Genomic DNA, 16,051 nt, shown 5'->3' with positions numbered 1-16,051 from the left:
AAAGCAGTATAGAGATTCCTGGGAAAGCTGGGAATGGAGCCACCATTTGACCCAGCTATTGCCCTTCTCGGACTATTCCCTGAAGACCTTAAAAGAGCGTACTACAGGGATACTGCTACATTGATGTTCATAGCAGCACAATTCACAATTGCTAGACTGTGGAACCAACCCAGATGCCCTTCAATAGATGAATGGATAAAAAAAAATGTGGCATTTATACACCATGGAGTATTATACAGCACTAAAAAATGACAAAATCATGGAATTTGCAGGGAAATGGATGGCACTAGAGCAGATTATGCTACGTGAAGCTAGCCAATCCCTAAAAAACAAATGCCAAATGTCTTCTTTGATATAATGAGAGCAACTAAGAACAAAGCAGGGAGGAAGAGCAGGAAGAAAAGATTAACATTAAACAGATACATGAGGTGGGAGGGAAAGGGAGAGAAAAGGGAAATTGCATGGTAATGGAGGGAGACCCGCATGGTTATACAAAATTACATATAAGAGGTTGTGAGGGGAATGGGAAAATAAACAAGGAGAGAAATGAATTACAGTAGATGGGGTAGAGAGAGAAGATGGGAGGGGAGGGGAGGGGAGATAGTAGAGGATAGGAAAGGTAGCAGAATACAACAGTTACTAATAGGGCATTATGTAAAAATGTGGATGTGTAACCGACGTGATTCTGCAATCTGTATTTGGGGTAAAATTGGGAGTTCAAAACCCACTTGAATCAAATATGTGAAATATGATATGTCAAGAGCTTTGTAATGTTTTGAACAACCAATAAAAAAAAAGAAAAAAAAATGAAATAAAAATATAAACACTCCTTGACTGGTGATAGGGTAATGCCCCCTCAAAAAAATTTGTAAATCTAAACTATCATAAGACAAAATGCAGTTAATATACTTAACCCATGAAATGTTGCAGCTAACAGCACAGCACCTGGGAGTACTGATCGCTTCCCCTCATAAGTGCATGGCTAAGGCCTGAGGCTTACTGCCGCTGTCCAGCATCACAGAGTACTGCGGTTCACCAGCGTGGGAAAAGACCAGACTCAAACTTTGAAATCCGGTTTCTACTCAACGAATGTGTGTAGCATCTACACCATCACAAAGTCAAAGAAACTAATCAAATAATCATAAATCAAGGATGCCTATATTCACTGGGCAGGTATTGCAAATACCTATGTAGAAAATCCTATGGAACCTGAAAAAAGAAAAACCTACTACAATTTGTATGTTATAGGATATGAGCTAAATGTTTTTAAATCAATTCCATTTGCTCACAATAAGTAATCAGAAATTAAATTTAAAAAAACTACATAATTTACAATAACAACCAAATCTATGACACATTTGGAGACAAATTTGACAAAACAAAAGCAATACTTATACATCAAAAGCTACAAAATATAGCTACAATAAATTGAAGAAAACTTAAATAAATGAGACTATTGTTTCTTGGGTAGAAAAATTCAATATTTTTAAGATTTCAATTCTCTTAAAAATTTGTCTATAGATTTAACACCATTCCAATCAAAATTGAAATAGATTTAAATTGCCAAGTTAATTCAAGAATTTGGCAGAAATAGCTCAGTTGGGAGAGCATTAGACTGAAGATCCAAAATTCATATGGGAACTTAAAGAACATAGAATACCAAAATAACTAAGAGGATCAATGTTGAAAAACTTAATACTACCTGACTTCAAGATTTATTTTAAGGTATATTAGTTAGCTTTCCATTACTATAAAAAAATACCTGAGATAATCAACTTAAAAAAATAAATGTTTATTTGAGTTCACAGTTTTGGAGGTTTCAGTTCATAATTAATTGATCCCATTGGTTTGGGGCTTGAGGTGAGGTAACAAATTATGGCGGAGAACATGTGGTAGAGTGCAGCTTCTCACCTCATGATCGCAAGAAAGCAAACAGAGAGAAGCCAGTGTCCCATAGTCCCCTTCAAGGACATATCATTAGTGACATAAAGTCTCCTACTAGATCCCACTTCCCTTCATCACCTTGCAATAGCACCAAATGAAGGACCAAGATTTAATACATAGGAATTTGGGGAACATCCAGACCCCAAATATAGATTAAAGTTATAATTATGACAGTATCATATAGGCAACAAGATAATCAAATATATATAACAGAATAGAGTCCAGAAATGGATTCACACATTAATTTTCAATTGATTTGTAACAAACATTTAAAATTAATCAACTTAAAAAGTATAATATTTCCAAAAATGGTACTCTAACAATTAGACATGCATATATATATTTATCAATTAATTAATCTTAATTCATTAATCATATAGACTGAAATCATATTGATCATATCATATACAAAAATTGGGTCATAGAAATAAATATAAAATCTAAAATTATAATACTCTTGGAAAAAAGGATTAGAGAAAATCCTTTTTTACTTTAAGTTAAGCAAAAATACCTTAAATATGACACCAAAATTAGAATCCATAAAAGGAAAAAAAATCATGATAATGAGAATTTATCTAAAATAAAAAACTTTCACCTCTCAAAAACACTGTTAAGAGAACAGGAAGGCAAATTACAGGTTGTACACTACATATCCACTAGAATAGCTAAAATTGAAAATAATTACCATCTCATAGCAAATGATGGTGAAGATACAGAGCAACAGGAACTCTCAGATACACCCAATCAATGTAAAATGGAACAACCACTTTGGCAAACAGTTTTATATTTCTTAAAAATTTTTAAATGCACATGCTATGTATACATCAGACATGCACCTACTTATTTAACTTACCCCTGGAAAATGAAAGCCTATTTTTATCCAAAGGCTTGTGCATAAATGTTCATAGCAATTTTATGTGAAATCGCCAAAAACCCCCAGAATCAAGTGTTCAATAGATGAATGCAAAACACATGATGTATTCTTGCAATAGAGTACAATTGTACATTGAAAATGAATGAAATATTCCACACACGAAAACATGGAAGAATTACATAATGATTGTGAGTGAAAGATATAGAAAACAAAAGAATAGATAGCATTTTTCCATTTATATCAAATTCCAGAAAATACAATCTCTTCTATAGTGACATAAAGCAGATCAGCAGCTTCCTGGTGGACTGATGAAGAGATGAAAAAGAGATTTTACAAAAGAGTATGAGGAGGCTTTAGGAATGATGAATGTGTCCATGATCTTGATCATGATGATGGTTTCACGGGTGTACATGGATGTAAAATTTAGAAATTACATACCTTAAATATGTGCATCTTATTATACTTCAGTGAAATCTCAGTAAAGCTGTTAAAAATAAAATATGTAACTAGATGCACTGACTAGTACATTTAAGACAAAAGAAGAATCAGTAGATAAATCAAAAGAAATTATCCAATTTAAGGAAAGGGGGGAAAGTAATAAAATAAACAAATCCTCACTGATCAATAAAAAAAAAAATCATTCCTAAAATTGAAGTGCCACAAAAAAGAGAAAACAAAAGAGGATGATAAACAATTTGAAGAAATAATTGCAGAAAATCTTTCCTATTTGGTCAAAAACATAAATTTGACTTTTCAAACTCAATAACCTACATCAAAACAAAAAATTCTATACAGCAAAGGAAAGAATACAGAAAAAAGTCCATCTATAGCATGTGAGAAAATATTTTCAAACCATGTATTGAACAAAGCATTAATTTCTAAAATATATAAGGAATGCTTACTAACCAATAGCCAAAAAAATTTAAATAAATAATGGGCAAAAATGTGAATATACCTCTCCCTAAAGATATACACACATAATCAATAAATATATGAAAAGGTGCTCAGCATTACCAACTATAAGGTAAATGCAAATCAAGACCACAACAAAATATCATTTGACATTCATTAGGATAGCTATTATTTAAAAAAAAATCCTAAATATTTTAGGCAGCTTTTAGTTGTTGTGACAAAATAACTGAAAAAATCAACTTAAAAGAAGAAAGATTTCCTTTGGCTCACAATTTCAGAGTTGACACCAAAATCACATCTTCATACATGCATCTTGTATAATGATGACCGCCTCCTTCCACAATCCTAGCTATTCCCCTTCTCCCTCCCTTTCCCTCCCACCCCTATTCCCTATCTAGAGGTAATTTTCCTCACATGCTCTCACTCCCTACCTCACTTTGAGTCACCCCACTTATGTCAGAGAAAACATTCGGCATTTGTTTTTTGGGGATTGGCTAACTTCACTTAGCATAATCTTCTCTAATGTCATCCATTTCCCTGCAAATGCCATGATCTTATTCTTAAATAATGAAAAAAAATCTTAGAGTAGTTTTGATTTGCATTTCTCTAATTGCTGGAGACGTTGAACATTTTTTCTTATATTTGTTGACTGATTTTGTATCATCTTGTGAGAAGTGTCTGTTCAGTTCCTTGGTCCATTTATTATTGGGTTGTTTGGGGTTTTTTGTGGGTTTTTTTTTTTTTTGGTGTTTAGCTTTTTGAGTTCTTTATATATCCTAGAGATTAGCATTCTTTCCAAGGTGCATGTGGTAAAAAATTTCTCCCAAAATGTAGGCTCTCTATTCACCTCACTGATTGTTTCTTTTGCTGAGAAAAAGCTTTTTAGTTTGAACCCATCCCATTTATTGATTCTTGATTTTAATTCTTGTGCTATAGGAGTCTTATTAAGGAAGTCAGGGCCTAATCTGACATTATGGAGATTTGGGCCTACTTTTTCTTCTATTAGACAAAGGGTATCTGGTTTAATTCCTAGGTCCTTGATCCACTTTGAGTTGAGCATGGTGAGAGACAGGCTTTTAATTTCATTTTGTTGCATATGGATTTCCAATTTTCCTAGCACCATTTGTTGAAGAGGGTATCTTTTCATCTCATTCCAGTCAGAATGGCAGCTATCAAGAATAAAAACAACAATAAGTGTTGATGAGGATGTGGAGAAAAAGGCACACTCATACACTGCTGGTGGGACTGCAAATTGATGCAGCCAATATGGAAAGCAGAATGGAGATTCCTTGGAAAACTGGGAATGGAACCACCTTTTGACCCAGGTATCCCACTTCTTGGTCTATACCCAAAGGACTTAAAAACAGCATACCACAGGGATATAGCCACATCAATGTTTACAGCAGCACAATTCACAATTGCTAAACCGTGGAACCAACCTAGATGCCCTTCAGTAGATAATGGCTAAAGAAAATGTGGTATATATACCCAATGGAATATTACTCAGCAATAAAAGAGAATAAAATTATGGCATTTGCAGGTAAATGGATGGAGTTGGATAATATAATGTTAAGTGAAGTTAGCGAATCCCCAAAGAACCAAATGCCGACTGTTTTCTCTGATATAAGGAGGCTGATTAATAGTGAGGTAGGGTAGGGGAGCATGGGAGGAATAGACAAACTCTAGATAGGGCAGAGGGGTGGGAGGGGAAGGGAAGGGGTTGAAAAGATGGTGGAATGAGATAGACATCAACACCCTAAGTACATGTATGAAGTCACAAATGGTGTGAATATACTTCATATATAAGCAGAGACATAAAAAATTGTGCTCTATATATGTAATATGAGTTGTAATGCATTCTTCTGTCATATATAACAAATTAGAATAAAAAATAATGAAAAGAAAAACAATTGTCAATTTAGAACTCTATATCCAGCAAAAAAAAAAATCCTTCAAGAATAAAAGTCAAATAAACATTTTTCTAGACAAACAAAACTAAGACACTTCATCACTAGGAAAACTTCACCAAAAAAGAAAAAAAAATTATAATGTCCTTCAGGCCCAAGAGCAATGATACCAGATGAAAACTTGGATATTCAAGAAAGAATGAAGAGCACTAGGAATAGGCAATATGTCAATAAATAAAATAACTTGTTATTTTAATTTTTTAAAATACATATATTGTGTAAAGCAAAGATTATAACATAAAGAATGAAGGATACATTTAAAGGTTCTTTACATAAAGGAAATGATAACCTTATGTTATTTTTGAAAACTAAAGATGTATATTAGAATTCACAGAACAATTCTTCAACCTCTACTGACATTTGGGGCCAAATAGTTCTTTGCTAGAGGTGGGGGGACCGTGCATTATTTGATATTTAGCAGTATCTTTGGCCTCTCTCTATAGACCCACTAGAGGCCAGTAACACTCTCCAGTTGTGGCAACCACAAATGTCTCCAGACATTTCCAAATTCCTCTTATAAACAAAATTGTCCCTAAGAACCACTACCAAAAAAAAAAAAAGACTAAAAAATATTGTAAAGGGATATAGCTAAAAACCAATGACGTCGACTGCAATTGACTTCTATCAAATATTCTGTTAACCCAAAATAATTGAGGAAAGAACAGAAGAACAAAAAGAAAATGAGACAAACTATAAAACAAAGAGCAAAATGTTAGGTGTGACTGCAACTACATCAATACCTACCTTAACCGTAAATGGACTAAACACTTCAGTTAAAGGGAGAAAATTTTAAGAATGGTTATAAAGAGCAATACCCAACCATATGATGTGCGTAAGAGATGGAGTTTAGAAGTAAAGGGACAGATGGATTGAAAACTATTGGCTAACTGAATATTTCCCATGCAATGCCTGATCCTAAAAGATGAGTGGCTATATTAATATCATACCTGTATTTTAAGACTCAGAGCACTAGCAGAGATAAATAGAATTCTTTTTATGAAAGTAAAAGGGACATTTTATTAGGAAGACATAACAATAATGAATGTATAAAGTAAATGAGGCAAAAGTTGTTATAATTGAAAGGAGAAATATGCAAATCCACAATTATAATAGGAGATCTTAATATATAATATCAGCAACTGATAGAAAGTTCCAGTTCTCTATCAAGAGGTGGTTCCATATAAAATCATCCCACCCAGTCTCCTCAGTAGATACTGGGGTGAACAATTGCCGCTTAGTCTGGGGCAAGGATATATTAGTGAATGGAGAGTTGTTGACTTGGGACACCTGTGGGCAGGCTCTATTGTATTAGTAACTTTCATTCTGTAGCTGTGATTCTCCATTATGGCTACACCTTATAATCCATGTGAGAAGGTTTTGAATAAGACCTGTACTTGGATATAACCACTAAAAATTTTTGTTTGATCAATCTGAAAATGGTCCCAAGCACCTACAGTTTTCTTAGCTGTCCATGTGACAGAAATGTGCACTGGTTGCTATATTATCTCATGTAATGACTTCTGAGAGCAAATTAGACTTAGATTGCATCATCACACTGGATATAGGTACTGGATTTTTTAGCACAGAACTCTCCCTAGTGTTGTCTCCTCACCCATTCATAAGCAGTTGCGATTTTGGACACAAGAACAGAAGTTTACAGGTTTCTGTGCTGAATGCTGTTTTGTCACAATCAACTCTTCTCACTGCCATGATCCTCTATGACCCCACTCCCTCTCAAGTCCTCTTGCTGTTTGAAGTGAAGATTACAAGTGCCAATGGTCTTTCCTAACTCAGGGTTGTTAAAAGTCTGCCTATTTCCTCGGGCAAAAAAATCATAATCCACATATGCATGGGTTCCTTCTGTAATCTGAATGAAGAATCTGCTCTTTTTGCTGGAAATGTCCTTTAGTCCTCTATAACTTCCTGGAGAATTCCTTCAAGGACCAGTGTAAGTGTGTTTCTTAATGACCTTCCCACACCTATCCTGAATCATTTTCTCCTTTGCCCAAGGTGTTCATCTTGCCAAAGTGTACAACACAATTTAGAAGGATTTACTTATTTATTCATCTCTCTTCCTCACTAGACTATGAGTTACATAAAGGCAAGGATCTAGTCTAGTTTCTCTTATTATCCCTAGTGCTGAGTTCCACAGTCAGAATCCAATAACTATGACTCACATGGATGAAGGTAAAGAAAGAGATATATAGATTTGGCTTTGAAAATTAAAGGTCCAGAACATTTTACAGAATCCTCTTAACCAGATGCTAGCTTTCTATAATTTTTGCAGGAAATAAGTCTTAGGTAACCATAAAAATTCTTCACATTTCCATAATATTTATCATTTACACAGCACTGAACATAATCTTACCTAATCTTTTTGACCATCTATTTATGCACTATTACCCCAATACAACAGACGCAAATTCTGATGATCAAAAATGATTACTTATCCAGGATGTTTAGCATATAGCTAAAATTTTTTGGAACAGAATTTTGACCCAAACTTACGACTTTGGATTTAAGTATTTGGGTGGGGTTTTGTTTTTAAGGTTTAAATTAAGCTCTCTTGTTTCCTCCTATGGGTGAAACCTTGCTGACTCCCTCCCACTGAAGTGTAGGTCATTGTCAGTAAACAGATGACCCTACAAGATGGACAGAGGGCCTCCAGAGACCCAGGATCCACCAGTACTTAACCTCAATTCAAGGACCAGGCTAGGGCCTGGTCCCATCTCATGAGGCTAAGACTTTGCTCAGGCTTTCAGCTATACAGAGATTACTATTGATGGTCCCCTGGTTCCTTCTTCCACCCAGCTCCGCACTTGACAGGGTTGCAAAATTCATGAAAGAATGTGAGATGATTTCTCATGAATGGCTAAGTGGAAATGTGGAGAAGAATGTTCAAGGAGCTTGAGCCAGAAAGATTTTGTAAAACAAAATTCCAATCCAGAAAAGTCTATAGTTTACTCTCAGAGTTTAGCTATTAGCACAAGAGGTCTTCTTATGGGATACTCCACCTTGGCCTCTTCCTTTTCTGCCAATCACCTGTCTTCTATTCACCATGCCTGTGATGCTGAACATGGTTTTCCATCAGACCCATGACTTTGGAGACAAAGATGATCTCTCCAGCTGCGGATGCAAAGTCAGAAGAGGACTCTGAAGTCCTTCAGTCAGCTTTAGCCTTCAACCAGGTGAAGCTCCACCTATGCAGGCACCAGCTGACTCCTCTAGTGAGTGACAGGGTGTTGTAGTCCAGAAGGGAGCCCCAACATTATGGAGTATCTGGAAATAGCCAGTTACTTTTGGGAAATGCCTGTGTGTGCACAGGGACCTGGCTGTTTCTGAATCACTGGGGACAATTTTTACAAATATATTTTCCCACATTTCTCCTGTGGTAGTTCTGATTCCCTAGGTATAGAATAGGCCCTACAAAAATACAGATTCCCATGCCCTCTACCAGACAAGCTAAATCAGTATTACCTAGGGAGGGGTGAGGGAATTGGATCTTAAAAAAAAAAACAAAAAAAAACTCCCAAGTGGTTCTCCTGTACAGCGTGGTCAGGAATGCTGAATTCAAGTCTTCTGTTTTCCAAACCGAATCTCCATATGTGTCTTCTGCCTGTCTCCCCCAGCTATGCTCCCTGCAGCCACCAAAGAATCCAGGAATTCCTCCTGAAGGCACCTGCTCAATGTTTGAAGAATAAAACCCATCATCTTCCCCTAAGTCATTTCTTTTTAAGACTAAAAAGAACATCACAGCAAGAAAAAAGACTGATTTGCTGCTAGAAGCCTCCAGAAATTAGTCTCAAAATAGTATTTGCTTCAGGGACTTTTTTATTATTATTCAGAAACAAAGTATTGAAAATGTAGGGAAAATTCAAACTGATTTGTTTCACCTATGTACCAATATATTCAAAATGCTGGGAAATTTTGTCCCTCAGTTTTGTTTTGGCAAGTGACCCTATGAAAAATCAAAGACAGAAGAGATTCAGGCAGACCCATGAATTGCACCCTCCAGGTGAGGCCATCATTTGATAGATTCTTGGTAGGAAAGAGGCTCTGTCCTTTAAGGCGGTCTCCCTGCAGAGCCACTGTACCACAAGGTGAGACGTCCAGCTTCATTAGGGTTGGGCTCTCGATCTGAGAAGAGGGATCATCCCATAGATTCATGTCTTGGGAGCCTAATTGGAATGGAAAGCTGAGCAGGAAAGCAGGGGTTGCAATGTATAAATCTCATCCCTCAATCAGAAGCTGGCCTGTGAGAATTAACTAGTACAGGGAAAGGAGCCCTTGACAGAGTTACCTGGGGGAAGAGATCACAATGGAATTATGTTAAAAGGGGTCCTTATACTGGATTTTGTTTTCATTGGTCAAAGAGTGGTCCAGTTAGTTCCGAGTGGGTAGGTAGGTTTCTTTAGTGGCCATCTGTGTGTGCTGACCACAATTTGCATGACAAACTTCATGTTTAGCAGGAGCTTAATACCAAAGGTTGGAGGATGTTAGAATAAATCATCAAACACAAATAATGCTTTTTTTTTTTAATCCTCAGTGAAGACAGTCAGTCCACAATGCTAGGCCTCAAAATAGCATTACTGACTGAGAGCAGGAGAGGAAGTGGATAGGTTGAAGGATTCCTGACACAGATACAGCATCTCTCACCTAATATTTATACAAGCCTCAAGCCCTTTCTCATGCTTTATCCCAACTTGGCCTAAGAAGTTCGGAAGTGAGGAGACTAGGCATGCAGCTATCAAGGGAGTGGCCCTTCACATCCCTAGTCTCAGGGGGAAGCTGAGCCTGGGAGCAAAATACAGCTTCTTGTGTCTGTGCACCTCCTACTCTGCATGTTAATCTTACCTGTCTGATCCCTGACGTTTCTCAGTAAAGATCTCAGAGGTAAGCCAAGAGAGGAAGCCAAGGGAAGGGGAGGGATGCTGTCACAGGGGACCTGGAGGAAGGGGCCACAGGGAGGGCTAGAGAGCAATGGAGGAAGCAGGCTGGCCTGAGGATGCAGCAGGAGGTGACAAGTCTCACGGGCCTGTTGCTTGCTGACATGGTGACCTCGTGCAAATTAGAAAAGTCAGGCCTTGCTTTCTCAAGACCCTTTATGGCCATCTGCTGGAAATTCTTATAATGGTGACATAAATTTCAGATGACTATGTGAGTATTGCTCCCTGGGGTTGTACAGGTAACATTGCAAGATCAAGTGTGGAGCCCTGCCACACGGTGCCCAGAGCAGCACCAGTCAGGGTTGAGCCACCAGGCCAAGGGACATCACCCAGAACCTGAGGAAGTTCAGACCCTCCCTCTAGATTTCCCTCCACTACTTGAGCAGATGAAGATACCTTGTCCCACATCAAATGAAAGGAAGGGGTGTCAGGACAATGACCCAGGACCTGCAATTCTGTGGTCCTTGTCTTGTCTCTGCCCACATAGGTTCTTGCCAGCCTCTCTGCTCCAGCCTGGTCTGCGGTTGCAGACCAACCCCCCTCCCAGGCTTGCTCTGATGTCCAGAGCCTCCATTGCAAACGCACAGTACAGAGGTGCTCAGAGAACAGGACACACTTCATCTGAACAGCAGGTGCTGGGGGATCTGAGGGTCCTCTGGTCCAGTCCCTGACTTACAGGGGTGAATGAAGGTACACTGGGGTGAAGAACCTTGCACCATTCCTTGTTTTCTGTTAATAGGGAGCCAATATTACCTCAGGGCTCTTAACTCACTGATCAAGGTTCACCCCTGAAATATGCATTTGGGGACTTCAAGGTGCACCAGGAAGCATTCCAGCAGAGACGTAAACTGCTTGAAGGTTCACAGACGCCTTGAGCAGGACCTGACTAATTAAGAATCAGAGCTCTAGACCTCAAGCACCCACCAACACTCACACACACACATACACATGCAAACATACACACACCAGTCTACACATGCACACAAAACCCACACATAACAGAAACTGACCAGCCAGACCCTAGCAGTGGGCAGGCACATACATATATACACTATACATGGTTGCACAAGCTGGCTAAAATAGTAACAGCTCCCACTCATTGAGAAATTTATATTCACTATCTAATTATCCTCCCAACAATTGCACTTGATAGTCCCATGCCACAGACAGAAAACCCAGGCTTGGAGAGATAAGTAACACACCGAAAATCACACAAATACAGAGTGAGGTCTCAAATGGCCTGATCCCAAAGTCTATGTTCTCTCAATTGCACCATGATGTCTCATAAAGTGGATATGTCACCATGATGATTCTATGTAATGTTAGTAGAGATAATGATCATAGGGTTGAAATGATGACGATGATGATAGCTAACTTTTAAAGATACTGGGTTCCAAGCCAGACGTTGTTCAAAGACATTCTCATGAACTAACTCATTCTTTCAGTAATGCTATGAATTAGGCACCATTTTAAAGATGAGAAAGCAGCCAACTGAGAAGGGAGGTGAATCTCCCAAGGCCCCATGGCCAGTAGGTGGAAGAGCCTCGAATGTGAACTCAGTCACGTGGTCTCATGTGGATTTGGGTCAGGAGGAAGCTGTAGTCAGCCCAGCCAAGCTCTGGATCGAGCCCTGAGGGTGACCCCTTCCATCCTTCCAGGTGGGCTCTCTTGGGAGGAGTGGCCCTCAAGGCCTCTGTCCTTGGCCTCTGCTCACCTTTGCTGAATGTGCACTTCCATTTGGCCTATTCAAAAGCCTAGCTGCGGGTGTTCTGAGAAGGGAGAAGCAAAGGCAGCTGGCAACACTGGCCCCAGCAGCTCAATGTCCCTGGGGAAAGGAGGAGAGTCGGCCCTGCTTGCTCAACACCCAAGAGCTTCGTCTATCCAAAGCCCAAAGGACAAGGCCATTTTCCAGGTGGATGAGCTCCAGGTCTCAGGAAAGCAAGGCAGCTGTCCCCACACCTCACAGAACTGCTGGATCCTCCTCCCACCCAGTCCTTGCACCAGGCCTCCCAGGCTCTTTGTCTTCACACCCCCCCTTTCCTCCGGGAACAGCCCCTCTCCTAGCCCCTCTCTTTCAGCAGATCAGTCCATTTTGTATGAGCAGAAGAGTGAGGAAGAGATCAAGCTACAGACTGAATGCACAGCCCCGATAAGAGAAGCAAGAAGAACCATCTGTGGCACAAGGGGCCGAGGAGGGGATAATAGCCCAGACCCTCTGCTCTGTTCGGCCACACAATGGGCTGCATTCAGCAGGCGCCCTTCTGGTCTCTAATCTAGCAGGAAGGGCATATGTGCAGTCTATTAGCATTTATTTTCCCTTTCTGCATTGTACTGATAACCCAGTTTCTGACCCAACCTCTTGCTTTTCTTTTCACTCCACATTATAATTCTGCTTTCTTAAAATCCTATTCAGCTATAAAAAAAAAAGAAAGAAAGAAAAAAAAAACCTCAAACTCTTACCTTTTCAAAGCACATCAGTAATTTTTTTTCCCAACTGAACCAAGGTGACTTCTACAAAGACTTCACCATTCTGGATCCTAATGATGGTTCAAGAGCTGAGGGACAGGTAGCATTCCTGGGGCTGTATTTATAAATTCACTAATAGAAATCAACACAAAGAATGAGCCTCAGCAGTGAAACGAACAGCTGTCACAGAAACCAGGTACCCTGGATGGGCAAATGCTCCCCATCGGCTCTGTTTTCCAAAAAGCCTGAAATTGAACACAACGCAGACTGACTGAGGCTGGGCCACCCTATGATCACCCAGTGGTCAGCACCGTCATTCGCCCCACCATTTGTTTTTAACAGAACTTGCCCAAAGGAAAATAGGGAGTTTAATCAATAATTAATGATTCTGAAAGCAGACATTTCATGAAATCCTCTTAAGCTCCTCTTCTGAGAAAACTAGCAAATTGCTTGTAATCATAGAAAGTGGCATCCTCTGTAGCCAATGTCCTTTGTTCATTACTGGAGCCACCGAGACAGGAGTTAAACACATTGATCATTGGAACATTCTAGAACAACAACCACTGAGTGAAATGTGGAGGTTACCATCTGAACCTGAACTTTATGCTATGCCTGTGCTGGTTTTGTGTTGTCTATTTGTATTCCTTCTATGGCTTAACAATCACCTACCAACATAACAAAATGAATAGGCATTTCTAGCCCAAGGGAAATCTCCTGGACCCTACAGCTATGTGGTAAGGCTGTGTAAACATTAAGAGAAATTCTGATTCACAGCTTCATCTTCAGGAGTAATTTCTTATACAGTATGACCTCCCACCACCCTTGAGAAATGTAAAAATCTCCAGGAAATTGGCCACATAGCTTTATAAGGAAGAACAAGAACACAGGAAGAATAACACCTCACTTCTGATCTGGGTAGGCTTTTGCTTTTCCTGGAAGGGTTCCAACTTCTCAAGACCACCGCTAAGAGGGTAAAGGATTGATTTCAAAGACCCATATACCTGGTGCTAATTCTGTATTGGTCCAGGGAATTGGAGGAGAAAATGTTCTGGCTACACGTGCCCAAGAAAGGCATGGGACTTGGGCCATGATTTCTTTTAGTCTATATAGTCCTCAGCAGATGACCTAAAAAAGCAGGACTTGAATGTGGAGTCATTTCTCTAAGAATGGAGGCTGTGGTCAGTTAACATTAGCCATTCACTCTTTGTTCAACAATTCCCAATAATTCTCTGGGAACATCTGGAACACAAAAGATACTCGGTTGTGGACAGGACATGGCTAGGCCCAAATAGGAACCAAGCACTAGCTCTCAAATCTCCATGTGCCCATTTAGAGCTGGAGATGGAGCCAAGGCTGGTGGTAAATGAAGCACCTGCCTGCTCCTAAGGATGGTCTGCAGAAATCCATACTGGCCAGGATCTATATCTCAGAGGCCCATTGGAGCCAGGCAGATAATGTAAATAAGTGAAATGGGCTGAAAAAGGACCTTCTCTGGCCAACTGGAGAGCAGGGCCCAGCTGGAAGGCAGCATGTTAGTATGTTCCTAGATAGGGATGCAAGTCCCCTGTCGCCAGACAATTCAGACTTTCAGGAGATACAGAAAATCTATTTTGTTTTATGTTGTCAAGTAATTCAAAATTTTTAAAATACTGTACAGGCCAGATAAGGACTATGGGTTATCGGTAGGCAAACTTGGTCCAAAGAATGTTAAATTCATGATCTTTATCATTACCAGACATCTCTCCAGTATCTGTTTGAACCAAGAACTTATTTCTCCAGTGAAATTAAGTAAATAATTCTGCCTCTCAGAAGCATGGTGCCACCTGTGTAGAAGATATTTAATTCCCAGCTGCAGTTTCAGATGTTTTCTTTCAAAGTTCTTTCAGCTAGTCAAAGTGCTCTAAGCAGTAGGGATGCAAAACTGATAGACAAGGCCCTTGCTCTCACGGAACTCACATTCTAGTGGGATGGGCAGAGAGAGGCATAAAACACATATTCATACATACATACATACATGCTGCTGGAGTTTGGATCTAGAAAAATCTCTCAAGGTCCACATGGTAAAGGCTGATTCCCCCGAGTGTTGCTACTGAAGTTTCACGGAACCATTAAGAGGTGGGGCCTAGTGAAGGTCTTTGGGTCACTGGAGTTGTACTCTTGAAGGAGACTTTGGGAAACCACCCTCTTTTTCTTTCTCTCTTTTGCATCCCGACCATGAGACAAGCAGTTTCACTTTATCCCACAATTCCACCACGATATGCTGCCTCACCCTAGGCATAAAGCAACAGGGCCAACTGATCATAGCTTCCAAACCTATGAACAAAAATAAACTTTTTCGGGCTGAGATTGTGGCTCAGCAGTAGAGTACTTAGCACGTGTGAGGCACTGGGTTCTATCCTCAGCACCACATACAAAATAAATTAAATAAAAGTATAAAATAAACATTATTATAAAAAAAACATTTCTCTTTGTAAGATGATTATCTCAGGGATTTGTTATAGTGACAGAAAACTGACTAACACATACATACTTAGATTATATTATACATGCACAGATATGTACGTGCATCACACACCCATGGATTCACATCATAGGTGGATTGATGTATGTGATATGGATAAAGCCAATAGTAGTGGGAAACTGAATATGAAAAATAAAAGAAAAAAAAACATTAAAAAATGGTGCTTAGACTGGTAGCTTTAGGTCAGGTGAAAAAAGGAAAGTAGAGGTGTGAGAAGGTTTGGGGAAGAATCAACAGTCTTATATTCATTGTGTATTAGACATGCAAGTGACAACAAGAAGGACTCTTTAAGACCATATCTATTGAAAAGAAACATCAACTGATGGGCATTATTAGGACTTTTTTCAGGTTTTGGCTATTACCAAGAAAGAATCTCTGAATAAAAACAAATAAAATAGAAACATACTTGATTGTTTCCTCA

This window comes from Marmota marmota, unplaced genomic scaffold (assembly GCF_001458135.2).
Source record: "Marmota marmota marmota unplaced genomic scaffold, marMar, whole genome shotgun sequence".
Classification (NCBI taxonomy): Eukaryota; Metazoa; Chordata; class Mammalia; order Rodentia; family Sciuridae; genus Marmota; species Marmota marmota.
Note: the sequence above shows the minus strand (reverse complement) of the source record.